This window comes from Enoplosus armatus, chromosome 10, assembly GCF_043641665.1.
Source record: "Enoplosus armatus isolate fEnoArm2 chromosome 10, fEnoArm2.hap1, whole genome shotgun sequence".
In the NCBI taxonomy this organism is placed as follows: domain Eukaryota; kingdom Metazoa; phylum Chordata; class Actinopteri; order Centrarchiformes; family Enoplosidae; genus Enoplosus; species Enoplosus armatus.
This window is the reverse complement of record NC_092189.1, coordinates 18,899,233-18,913,437: the sequence shown is the minus strand read 5'-3', so window position 1 is coordinate 18,913,437 and position 14,205 is coordinate 18,899,233.

Genomic DNA, 14,205 nt, shown 5'->3' with positions numbered 1-14,205 from the left:
ATATAGCGCCACCAAGAGGTTGACATTTGAGGTTTAAAGTAAAATGTCTCCCCAACTGTTGGATGGGTTATGCAGTTTGATGTAGAAATTCATGTTCTTTGTGAACTTTGATGACCCCCCCGACTTTCCCATCCAGCGCAATCATCAGGTCACAATTTAACTCTGTCCCACACTTTGGTTTATCTGTCTAACAGCTTGGTTTTCTTCACAATGAGCATTACAGCTTCACAGAGTCTGTAGTACTGCCACATGTTGGATTTCATGATGGATATTATTGCTGCTGATAACTACCCAGCTCCTCTTTCTCCTGTTTCAGAGTCTCGCTCCACTCTGGAAGTGTGAAGCGCATCGCTTCTCGTGAACGAGGGGACGCATGTAAAAACCTACCTGACACCAGGCTGACTCCTCAGTTTGTACAGGAGAGAGAGGAGAGTGTGTCTGTACACACATCCATCTGCGTGTGTGCGTCTGTGTGTGACTGCCGTCAGCACTGTTTGGCCAGTGGACATCTGCTTGGCCCGTGTTTGCAATCCCAAGTAGCCTGAGCCTAACAGCTACATAATGAGGGTACAAAGCAGCTGGTCTCTGCGTTGATGTGTGTGTCCGTCTTAAAATGTGGACACAAAGCAGTCATTAGGTGTGTGTGTGTGTGTTTATCAGATAGTCAGGACACAAAGCAGCCTTTATAGACAGAACGAAATTGTCCCATTCCCCACTAAGAGGGATGTCTCAAGACAAGGGTCTGTATGTGCGTGTGTGTGTGTGTGTGTGTGTGTGTGTGTGTGCACTTAAAACATAATGTCTGCACAAACCAGCCATTTGAATGTGTTCATGCTGCTGCTGCTCATGTATGTGTATATATTTGTATATTCCTGCAGGTATTTCTGCATGCTCACATTTGTATATGTGTGTGTGTGTGTGTGTGTGTGCGTGCGTGTGTGTGTGTGTGTGTGTGTGTGTGTGTGTCTTAGGACTCTGCGTCTCATTCACAAATAGTTTCCACCGTCGGTCAATAGCAGTTGCTTGGATGCCGGTCGAGTTTGTATGCCAGTGGACACACACTCTCTCTCTCGCTCTCTCTCTCTCTCTCTTTCTCTCTCTCTGTCTATCACACACACACGCGCACACACACACACACACACACACACACAGCCCAGGCTGAAGATGACTGTGTTTTCATGCTAAAGTAGAAATCTCAGCACAGCAAGGGGTATTAGGCTTGCTGCAAAAGTAAAGTTCTGAGCAAGTGTGCGTTTTTGTTGCATGTGAGTGCATGCATGCATATCTGTCTGTATATTTGTACAACTGTGTAGAATTTCATTAGTGTGTGTGTGTGTGTGTGTGTGTGTGTGTGTGTGTGTGTGTGTGTGTGTGTGTTTGATATTCAAATTCAGCTCCTTGCTCTGGGTCAGTGGGAGGTGAGTGTGAGTTTTGTCTCTTTCGTAACCTCCTGCAGTTCAGTACAGCTGCTTTTGTAGTATTTCAGCAAAAACATTTTTGTTTATGAATTTTGCAATATCTTGTAGTTGAGGGTCATTGATCTTTTACCAATTATCACCCAGAGTTTTCAAATGTAGTTATTAAAAACAAAAAAGTTGGTCTGTTGAGTGTGTTGACCACACATCGCAGCAAGCATGAAGTAATAGAAATGACTTTTGGAAATGTGTTTTTATAATCCCATCTTCACTGAATAGATAAAGTGATGAAAAGAAAAGAAAATCAATAAATAACATATATTAAATATTATTAAAATTCAGTCTATATAACCCACATTCCTGGAAGGGATTTAATACTACCTCCGCCTCCTCCTCCTCTTCCTCCCCTGTCCTGCTTTTCTGGCCTGTGTGAACCAGTTAATTCTTGTCTGTATGTGTATGTGTTTGTGTGAATGGAAAGAGGTGAACAAGTGTGAATGGAAGAAGGTTACTGAGTGTGTGGGTGAAAACAGATACTGTCTCTGATACGTCACTGCAGGTTGCAGCTGCAGCTCAGTTGCATGGTTTCCATTTGGAGGCTGTGACGCTCCCTCTCTCCTCTCCTCTGCTGGTCGTTGTCGTGGGTCTCATCGAGTTCAGAGTTGAAGTTTTGAGTATCTGGACGACAGAGTTAATCACTTGTTGCCGTGAGAGTTGAGAAGCTGTCTTTGTCCTATCACAATAACAGGAAGTCTCAGGTGTCAGTGTGTGTACTTGCATCCTAACACACAGGTAAGCGAGTCTGCTTACCTGTGCACTCATATTGTGTGTGTGACACACGTGTTAAATAGGCCCTGGGTGACATCATTCTGAAGTGTGACTCATATACCTAAAGGTCACTGTGGTCAGAGTTAACGAGGACAAATAAATAATTGATCGACCTCATCAATACCTAATGAACATGCAAAGCGGCCATATGTCCCTCGGCCACAGAGGCATAGACATCTAGACAAGACAGTCAAATCCACAGAGGAAAAAAACATTTTTCTTACTTAAAATCACATTTCCATTTCATATAGATCTGTTTCTTATGATGGCTAAGTTTCCAAAACGTCTGATTTGTTAAATTTGACTCAAACCAAAATTATAAAAATCTTACCGTTATTTTTCCAGAATTTTAAACAAACAATTTTCACTGTTTTCCAGTCATGTGATTACAAGTGGTGGTATATGAGAAAGCCTGTGACATTGAAATCTGTGTTAAAAAAAACAACTAGTGAGTGTTTCCAGGGTAAAAGAATGAACCTTCACACTAAAATCTTATCTCAACCTCAGCCAAGTTGTTTTAAGTTGTCTACATCGAACCTATAATTCACATTGTTCGACTTGTCATAAATGAGCTATTAGCTAACCTTTTCACATGATTATTTAGTCCTCCTATGAAAGAAAGTAATCTTCACAATATTGATGCTAATAGTAATGTAACTGAGAATCTAAGGAAGCTGTTTTAATACATGATGAGGTCTTTTTCCCTTACTGCGGTTGTTAACACCACTATGGTCATGTGTCTTTCTATGTCCTATGTCAGGACATCAGATATTTACATGTGCAGTAGATGATTGTAGACCTGCAATACATGAGAGATAATCCTCTCTATTTATTCAGTTTCTATGTCCTCGTCTTCGCCAACGCCCCAACGTATGTCCTCGTTCTTCAGATTGAGAGGCCCTTTCTGCGCGTGAGGTCTCCGAGCTATCCCTTTACATGACATGTGAATTATTCAGGAGTGTGGTCACGTTTCCCTGGGTGTGCACCTTGTCTCGTGCCTGCATTAGCTTGGTGACCTATATCATGTTCTCAGCCTTTATGTTAACATGCACAGCCTCGGCTGAAAATACATCTGTCACTGTTGTTCACTCAGAAAACATCACAAATAAAAATCACTGTACAGGTTGGATCAGAGGAAATATTTTGTGACATGTACATAACTCCTACATGTTTGTGTATCTGAGGCCTCTTGACTGCCTTTTATGATGATAATGGTTTTCAGGGAGGGTACCTGAGACTGACAGTCAGCTTAAAGCTGTTTGTTTCTTGAAAGTCCGGAAAGTAACAAATGGTTGGAGATGTAATTTCCAAGATGACACCTGTCTTTCTGGCTTAACTCTAAGCTCTTGTGAGTTGCGTGCTGAGGATTTTAGGTTAAGTCAGTGAATGACAGTATGGAGGCTGTGGACGACGTACCAACAAGCTCCATAATTACTATACACATCAGACTTTTGTCCTTCGCCTGCTGTGTTCAGTGCAGCTCAGAAGTGTAGCCTGTTTTCTTTGAGAAGTCTAACTTGTTTAATAAAGAAACACCTGACAGTTGAATGAGGTTGTTTTCTTCTGGGAGTAACTTAAAATATGCCTTAAAGGAACAGTTTGACATTTTGTTTACTTTCTTGCATTTTGTTACCTTCAGATAGAACCAGGCTAGCTATTTCCCCCTGCTTCCAGTCTTTGTGCTAAGCTATGCTAAACAGACTGCTGGCTGAAGCTCCACGTTCACCAACATGAGAGCGGTATCAATCTTTTCATCTCATTTTCTGCAAGAAAGCAAACTTAAAAAAAAGGCGATCAGTTGAATTTAGACATTTTCAAAGTTAATAAACTATCTAAGGAAGCACAAGCAATCGTAAACATAAAGTTTTCTTTGACAATAACTTTCATGGTAACTGGCCACTCCTCAAAATGTGTTTTATCATCCACAGCAACAGTTATGAGGAACACTTCGTCATGTCATCTTTTTTCTTTCACACTGCTGCTCCAGAAACCTCAGAATCAGGCAGTGTCTCATCTGTTTATGTTCATAATAACAAATCAAGAGTCTGCTGACCTAACAAGGTCTAAGTACACTCTCAGCAGAAGAAAACGTCTCTGCCTAGAAGTGCACATTTGACACTTGTGCTTCTAAATCATTTGGAAATGAACTTTTAGACGTTATAGTCCCAAATGCAACTCTCCATTTAGCTACAAACATGGCAAGTGAAATTGTTCTGTCACACTTTCAGGTTTCAGGTCATTGTAAATGACTGATATAAATAAATAAATGATTATTTGTGTAACTCTGTTTGTTGAGAATAAAGAAAGAATAAAAGTCTCCATATTATTTGTGCTTTTCCTCTGACAAAGAGGAAATGTAATGTTATGTATGTAAAATGTATAATAATATTATTATTAGTAGATAAAGGGACTGACCCAAAGTTTTATTCTTATGTAACGATAGTGCTCGAGAATTATATGTGACCTTTTTATTAACTGTCGTGAGGGAAGCTGACACAGCTGCTGTTTTTCCTCACTGACTCACAGAGAAAACATGAAATAATTGTATTTGATTTTATATGATTGAAATGATCTCAGCAAAACCACTTTCTAATCAGCAATAATCATGTTGTTTTGGTGAATCTTGAGCCAAAGACAGACGCATGTGGTTGTTACTGGAAAGGAAATAAAGACAGGACAATTAAAGCAACACAGATGGTGTTTGAACTGGCCTCCAGTCTGCAGTGATTGATGTCATTAGTGATTGGAAACTTGAGACCTTAGTGATGGACTGCAGTGGTGAGGGCAAATGGAAGTTCTCAGTGACAATCTGTTCAATTTGAGCCACTATGTCTTCCATTGTGTCATGGGAAATTTTAGAAGAATTCTTAAAAAAATATGAAAAAGAAGCCATGTTGCTGCTTTATTATCAACTGTACAGTATGTAGGAAGGTTTTTGTGCAAATTGGAGAGAAGAAGATGTTTTCCACAGACGTCTTATCAGCAGAGACATCGTCATAATCCTCAGAGACAAAAGACTAAATACATTTATGGACATCTTAGTGCTAACGGTACACAAGGAGATTTGCAATCTCTATTTCAAGTAATGCTGCTTGAGCCATAAAGGAGGCATGTTTTGTTTATGCTGTTGTAATACCTACTGGGCACCAGCAGAGGTTAATAAAAGCCATCGGTCACTTAATACCCCTTTTTAAAATGTTCTCATGAGGAACTGAACAGGGCGAATAGAAAAGAGAACAGGAGATGAAAAGTTGTGGCTCTGTTGGGAAGAGGAAATGTTTTAGATCCTGTCTGAAAAAAGTTTGTTGATATTCCATCATTCGAGAGAACATTAGCAGAAATGCAGCTCTGTAGCGTCATTAGCATGAGACTCTAACTGCTGTTTATTTAAAGAGGAGCTGGACTGTATAGTGTTCTGGCCAGAGGCAGGCACCCTCATTCATATCTGTGTGTGTGTGTGTGTGTGTGTTTTATCTCTGCAAATGAGTGTTGTTAATCTTGCTACACATGCACTCTGGATTACTGCTGCTTCTGCTCCAATTTCAACCATTTACATTTTTTGGGTCGTTTGGTGTGTCCTCTTTATTTTTACCTGCCTGTATTTGTCTGGATGTTCGATCTCTCCTCTTCTCTCTCTCACTATGCAGAACTTTTCCTCAGCTTAGTAAAGAACAGAAACCCATTTTAAAAGTCCAGTTTATTATCCACTGTCAAACAAGAAGATTCATATCAGTTTCTGCATCAAATAGAAAACCTTTTAGCCTAATTCAGCACAAAGTGTCAGATGAGGCACCGATGACTAAATCCGCCTACCAATACCTCTAAAGCTCACTTAATTATCACGTTATATCTCAATCACACAAAACACATTTTTGTCTCGTCAGTCAATGTCTTGTCCATGTGTTTTGTTGAGCAACATGATTCATGTTAGGACCATAGAGTCTAACTCTGGGCTTCTTTTTTGTTTTTTATTTCACAGGGAACAACACATGGATAACATCTCTGCTGCATCTGTTCACTGAAACCTTCCATCTGCCTTGGCAACAACAGAGTCGGGGAGGGAAGGGACACAAAGGTAGACAAAGAAAGTGTGTTTCTATGGATGTACATGCTCAGACTGGAGCTTTAATATTTATGCCGTTAATTTAGTGATTACTTTGAGGCTTACAACTGGCCATATTTCTAAATTAATATAAGACACTGTCAAAAGCGAAATCCTCTTTACTTTCATCAGCCTTAGTGAAGTGCGAGTGGTAAATTTCAAGGGGGACCTGCAAACCCTATAACAAGGTGTACCTTTTCTCTAATTGCTATAGCAGAATAAATTGCATCTGTCTTATTGAATAAACTATATATTCCATGTATCTTTCCAACTGAGGCACCATAGAATTTCTGAAGAAATATAATTCAATATGCAAAACTTTTAGGTCTGAAAAGTTGTTGTTTTAGACACTTTTGTTTTTGCCTCTCCGGACCCCAAACATCGTTGTTTCTCAAAGCAGGCAAGCAGACGATGAGGCAGGTGCTGGGTCAGGAAACAAAATACTGTACAGTTTGTGTTCTCTATTCGTTAAGAGGAGGAGAGGGTCATCTTTTCATGTTTTACAACACTGAGTAACAGGCAATCTAAATAAAAACATGTTATTTCAGCTGCCGTAGATCATGACAGTTCTCACTGCGAGCCTATAGACTGTTTTACAAGTTCATTGCGTGTCCCACTGTGCAAGATGGGTCTAATAAAGTATATCTGTGTCATGACTGTCAGATGTCAGTTTTGATGCATGTCAGATTGTGTGATGAAATCCCGGTGAATCGTAGCACTATAGTCTGATCAGAAAAGAAAACGCATGCAAGCAGAGACGTGTCATCAACTCTTGAACTTGTAGCAAAACAATAGGCAAGCTTCGGCTGCAGCGCTGACACTTTTTATACATCGAAAGGTTGTGGCCACCGAAAATAGTTTGAAAAGTGATTTTGAGGCTCACCAGTGGGTTCTGCATCATTTCACGGCATATTTTGACCACATTTCTCTCATTATTGTCAATGTTTGTCTGGGACAGCCCAAAATTGCATTGTAAATGGACCTTTACTGTCTGCAGTCTCTAAAACGCTTCCTTTCTCAGTGCTCGCTCCTCAACATTGTTAGCAAACCACAAACCAAGCTCTGGTTTCCTAAGCTGTAAGGAAGTTGTGATTACTAAAATGGAAAAACAGCTGAAGGTTCTGAGGTTACCTTTTTTTATCTGTCTAACTCACATTCAGCTATGACCAAAACTAAGACTGGTTTAATATAGATTCAGCTCAGTTCAGCCAACAATGGTGCAGCTCTGTTAAGTAAATGAAATATCTCTCTTCTTCCACAGCTCAGCTCAGGATAAATCATTGTTCTGTTGTGATTGTGCCTGGGGTAAAAGACTTGTTTCTATTATTTATTTGTCTCTTTTGTTGGAAGTCCTTCTGGAGTCCTGACAGAAACCTGGAACACGTCAAACCTGAACAAATTCCAAATCAGCTGCAAGCTAACAGATGAAATATGACCACTCTGGGTTTATAAAGTAATGACTGGGATAGTAACACCAAATCATTCTGAAAAATATTGCCAAGTGATACACTCCTCATGTTCTGTGTGTGTGTATGTGTGTTCAGGCTCTCCCAAATGTTACTTTACATGTTCTGACTGTGAGTTATGAACATTGACACACACATACACACACACACACACACACACACACACAAACTCATGCTGCACAAAAACACAGTTTGTGCTAAAAAGCCATATTCAAACTGCAGGTCAAATAAAGAAATAAAGACTTGTTTCTTGTTGCTTGTCCTCGTCACTAGTGACGGTGCCTGAGGTGGTGGTCTATTGGTCAAAATGTCCAATACTGCTGTGAGGTGAAAACGTTGATTCGTGAGAAGGTATTGTTAAAGCCTAAATGAAGGACTAACCATAACATTTGCTGTGGATATTAGGATAAAGGACACACTTTCAATATTTAGCCTACTACTGACAAGGTAGCGAGGTTAGTGGGCAGGATTAAGAATGGGGCCGTCAGCTTTCTACAGCAGCTATGAACGTCATAGATTGTGGATGAGACCATTACAGCTGTACATGTTTTGGTAGATGATTTACAGACTTACAACTCTTCAATCAGCAAAAGTCTTTAATCTTTGTGATAAACGTTAACTGCTCCAAATAACCTCGACCACATCTCCTGTGTTAATGGAAACTGACCTCAGATAAGTCAGTTGTTACTCAAAGGATCAAAATTAATGTTTTTTCTTTCACCAAACATCCATGTTGTGGGTTGTAATAAACACTGCAGTCTCTTGGTGCCACTAGGGAGCACTTTGTTTGCAATTTTCTATACATATTTAAATTAAAGGTTAATTTAGAAAGATTATCTTTTCAAACCATTTTATTGACAATGCTATGCAGCTTTTTTATATTTATTATTGTCCTTATTTAGTTGTGTTTCCACTGTACTATTTTCCCCTCCCTCCCTTCCAAGATTTTCCGTGCTCCATCAGCTGTGTCCAACGTAACCTAGATGTGACTGGAATGAGCAGTCCGTTTTTAGAAGCGGCCTTAATATGGTGTAAAAAAATTACATAACATCAACATAAGCCAGGATCAATGTCATAAAATACCCCAAAATAGGACGTGTCCCGGGACTGAACATATGCTGCCTTCATGGTGAGTTTGTGAGCCGGAGCATGATGGTGTGGTAGGTTTTTTTCCTGTTGACCTAACATCTCTGTCATCAGAGACCTTTACACACATTAACACATTTAAACACGTGGGTGTATAAAGGTGTCTTTTAGATCTGATTGTTGCATAACAGGATTTGACATTAACAGCTCATTCTTTAAAGGAAGATACGCTTATTCGCTTCCTTGCTGCAAGTTAGATGGCGTTTTTTTGTACGGATTGAACAAACAAGATATAACGTGTTAATCAGTGAGCTATAGAGGTGCTGGTAGGAGGGTTTTGTTTGTTTTGCACTTTATTCTCTATTCCTTCTCATGTTTTTTAATCCAGTTTTGCTCCTTATTTTCCATCCACTCTTTATAGTTGAATACAAACAGACTCTACACCTCGGCCCTGTTCACAGAGTATAATTAACCAGTTTTACTCCTTCGTTGTGCTTAAAATCTCCTTTGCATTAGAAACAGTCCTACTGTTTTTCTTTCTTTCTGTTCTAATAGTCTATTTTGTTCAACTTACTGTACATTAATACACCTTTTATATCAATGTAAGAGGTTCCCAGTTTTCAGTAGTTGTAGCCCCTACCTATCCTGGCCCTGTATATAATGTATTTATACACTACGTGTCTGTTGTCTCACCATGGTGAGCTCTCATGTACCTCGAGGCCCTGTGGACTTTATGTGCACTCATATACTTTTCTACAGAGATATATGTCAAAACACATGGACATTGATTCTCTCTGCTAACCACTAATAGCCTGTCTGTTTATGCGCTGACTGACGTGGTTATAAGGGATTTCAAGTAGGAATCTCTGCATACACACACACATACATGATCTCTCTCTCTCTGTAAAACTATTTACTGTCTGGAGGCTGGGTTAGATTTATGAAACCTTTCTCTTGTAGAAGCCATGCAAATCCAAACAAGCTACAACTGATGGTATGTTTGTCTTTTCTGTTCTTTTCATGTCCAAGCAGGTAATTTCATGTCAGTAGCCCGGGTGTAATATTCACTCCGACTCAGGACTGTATAAGGAGGGATAGTCTCTTTCAGTTTGGGGTCTACGTGAGCATTATTTCAAGTAATAAGTAAAAAGTAATTTTATTTTGAAAGTATCTATGGTGTGAGAAGGCTGTTTTATGTCAGGCCTCACAGAGTACTGATCTAGAATCAGTTTTTCACTTCCACATTATTTTGAATCAAAAATTTGAAAGTCTAGTCTTTTATGTATGTATGTAAGTGCATTATATACTTGAACGCAAACAGATGTGAATGGAACCCAGCTTGCTACAGCTAACATCTGTACAGTCAGTACAGTACAGTTCAGTAATTGCCTCACAAACAGTCCAGTGGGAAAACGTGCAGGAATAAATTGAGGCATAGTGTAGTTATTGTTGATTCTTTAATTGACTTAGATAGACAAAATATATTGTAAATATCTGTAAATACTGAGCCGATTTTGAGTTAAATGGTTTTAAGAAATTACTACAAGAGGAAGGAAAATTGCACCCTCGAGGAAAAAAAAGAAAAAGACCTCCAGTCCTCCCCTCTCTACAAAGCCATCCTGCCACAACTCTTTAGCCTGATGGCTGTAAACTTATGAAAACAGCATGATGTGAACATGACAGTTTAAACAGCAATTACATCTCTGCCCAGGGCAGTTAGCCTCACCCTCCACCCCATCCCAGTCACCTGAGAGGGATTATCCTCCCCTGCCTGTACGCACCTTTTTGCATACCTCTCTGTCTGTCTGTCCATTTTCTATCTGTCCGCCAGCTGCACAGCTACTCAAACTCAGACATTTTAATGTCCACAGAATCAGTGATGGAAAGCTGTACATACAGGAATATTCTGGTTTCACTGGTTTACTCGTGGCTTCTGGAGTAATCGCAGGGAAACAGTATCCCATTATTACCAGTAATTACTTCCCAGCATCTGCACACCTGTCTGTGTGTCTGTGTGTCTGTCCCTACATGTCTGCATTACCTAAACACGTAGAAAGCATCATTATTTCATGCAATTAGCGTCAGCAACTGCCTACCTGTCTATCTTCATGTCTTTCTCTCACTGTCTTTATGTCTCTGAACTGTTGTTGGGAACAGGGGCACCATCTACAATCACTTCCCTCACGGCTACACCTCTGATCTTAACCCCAAAATACCCTCAGAAGTGAGGATTAGCTGAAATTACCTGACTTCAAAAGACAGTCAGTCCCACAGTGGACAGACAGTAATAACAGGTGTCGACCCCCCGAGGTTCAGGCCTCGATGTCCTCAGACAGAGGAAATCCATATTTAATGAAAACAGAGAAGATTATTTTTTTAATAAGTGCTGTTATTGTGACAAAAGAGAATGTCGAGCAGACACAGTTGATCCATCCACAGTTATTATATAATTATATCCAACATGAGAAGTTTAGGCTTCTACACTACACATATTTAGGGTCTTAGAAGTCTTGGTTCAGTTTTGCCTTTTTTATCATCATTCTAATGAAAGTGTTGTTAATTTATGTCTAATGTTCAACTGTTGCTGGTTTGGATGATTTGGAATTTACTACTTAAACCAAAGAAACTGTATATTTATGTTTAAAATTGATTATCTATTCAATTATATTATTTTGTCATATAAAACAAATCATGTTATTCATTCAGGACTATTTGGAATGCCGATCATTACTTATAGTACGAATATATCATCATTAAAATGACTGAAATATCACTTTTCAAAGCAAGGACGAAGGTTTTCCATCATTCCTCAAAGCGACTATAGATTTTCTTTCACTTAACATTTTGATTTAACATTTTTACATGAAGACGCATCACTGTTTTCAAAAGATAGGTGTTTCATGCCAGGAAACTGTGTGCTACCAAGATTTTAATAAATCAGAACAAATCAGTTGGATTGCTTTTTGGCTTAAAAGAGGACGCTGGTGCTGTTCATCCAGTGGTAATAAAGTTTGTCAGTAACAGAGACATCACCTCCAACATGTTAGTAACCCTTTGACTAAAGTCATTACAGTATCTTTGACATCATGTACAAGCTGTCTGCATGTCAACAATAGTCTGATATGTGCAGAAACTATTAAAGCCATCTATATAAATATCATCACACTTAATTTGAGGCCATATTGAGCTGTTTTTAAGCAGTTGTAGTTGCATGCAGAGAGAGTTTATGCACTGATGGGTATAATCAACCTGACGACCACCTTTCTGTGTGTTTTAGTTACAGACTGCAGCCTGTATTTAAATATCAAGACACTCAGTCTGCCTGCCAACACACATCACTCACAGATATACTATCTCGCTCTTCTCTCTGTCTCCTCTCACACTTTTACCACATATCATTCCTAAAAGCTAAACAGCCCCAACACACGCCACACACCCTCTGCCATGTTTGACTTTGGGGTAAACTTTACAATTTCCCTGAGAATTAGGTCGACACTTACGCCGCTGCCAAGTCCACTAAAAGCCATTAGACACAGTGCAGGTTAGATGGCCGACACAAATGGAGTTTACAATCTAGCAAGCAGTCCAGGTTTGTGTAACTAGACGTAGGCCTTCTCTTTGTGATGAATTCAGTCATGTTGAAAGAATCAGAGAGCTGGCCAGAGGGGCTGGCAGCGTAGCCGAAATATTCTGACAGTCACTCTCACAAAACAGCCGTCGTACTCCATCAAGTAAAGGAAAGATCTTTTTATTCTGCAAAGTTTCAGAATATGAAGTGTTCATCGCCAAAATGACAATGATGAAAGTGATGGTGTTGCCCGAGGCTGGCAAAAGGATATTATATTGCATTTTTGTTATTATATTATATAATGTGATCAGTTTTGCAGGTATTTAGTCATAAACCAAAGTAATGGACAAATCGAAATATTGACCTGTTGATGGCGCTAGTGGAAAAATGAGAGGTTCACCAGTTATTACAATTCATCCTGAAGGGGACATTCATTTTTGTGGCAATTTCACTCAAAACCACAAATGTGAACTTCATGGTGACGCTAGAGGAAAAGTAAGGGGCTCACCAACATTAGGCTTCATCCTCTGGGCACCATGAAGGTCTGTAAAAAATGTCATGGCAATCCATCCAGTAGTTGTTGAGATATTTCATGCTCGACCAGTGTGGTGAGATATTCTCAATGTCCTCAATGAGGTTCTGGTTAGTGATCATGAAATAAACTCTTATCCACCATCTTCTTTGACGGATTAAGAATGACAAATAATGATGTAATTTTCATCATCATTTCAAGACAGATTTCTTTTGGCTGAAATCCTGTATGTTTTAACTGCTTTCAATTTCTTTCTTTCCTTTAGTATTCAGTGAAGCTGCAGTGATCTAACGTTTGAAGACATCAGATGTCCGACTGATTATCGGTCACTTCAGCCGAAGACTGGAACAGACAGCCCACCGATGTCTTTTATCCTGAGATCAAAAACTTGAGATGGATTCACATAGCATCAATATTCTGCAGGGGTCGCGTCTCAATCTGTCACAGTTTGCTGTAAATTGTAGCTAGGATCACGTCCTACTGTCGTTTATACCCAGAGGACCAAAGGAAGGATTGGCAAAAATTTTAATTTCCATCTGTATGTGACCCAGACTTCAGGGTTTTCCATGTTTAGGCTGAAAACAACATTTGTTCAGGCTGCACATACATGTAAACTGCAAAGTCTATTAAGCAGCATTTTACAGATGTACATGCTAGTACTCACGTAGACTCACAAATATGGCTATGCAAGCATGAGCAAAGTGTATACACACACACACGCACACACATACAGGTCCATGGTGCAGACATTTCATGGCCACTGGTTTGAGTGATGACAGGAGTTGATTGCATCAGTGTTCAGGGCGGAGAGGTGAACACAAACACACACATAGAGAGAGGACAGAGTGAACACACACACACACACACACACACAAATCCCTTATGATGCAGGACGGTGATGAATTCTGTTTAATCCTGTGGTCAGAGCGTCCCAGGTGGGAGGGGTCAGGCCTTCTTCTCAGGGCTATCTCTTACAGGCCAATGGTTCAGCCTGATGGCATCCCCAGACACAATGGCTGCATTTATTGGTGAACAGTGACACTGTCCTGAATCTGTTCATGAAGCTGGTCATTAATAGAAGGTTGAATTTATGTTTTAGGAAGAAAGATTAATGTTTAAGTCGAACAAAAAATGTAATTGTCCCCACTTTTTGTGTAGGCTTAAGGACACATAAAGTAGGCCTATGATGATACTACTTCTGTTGAACT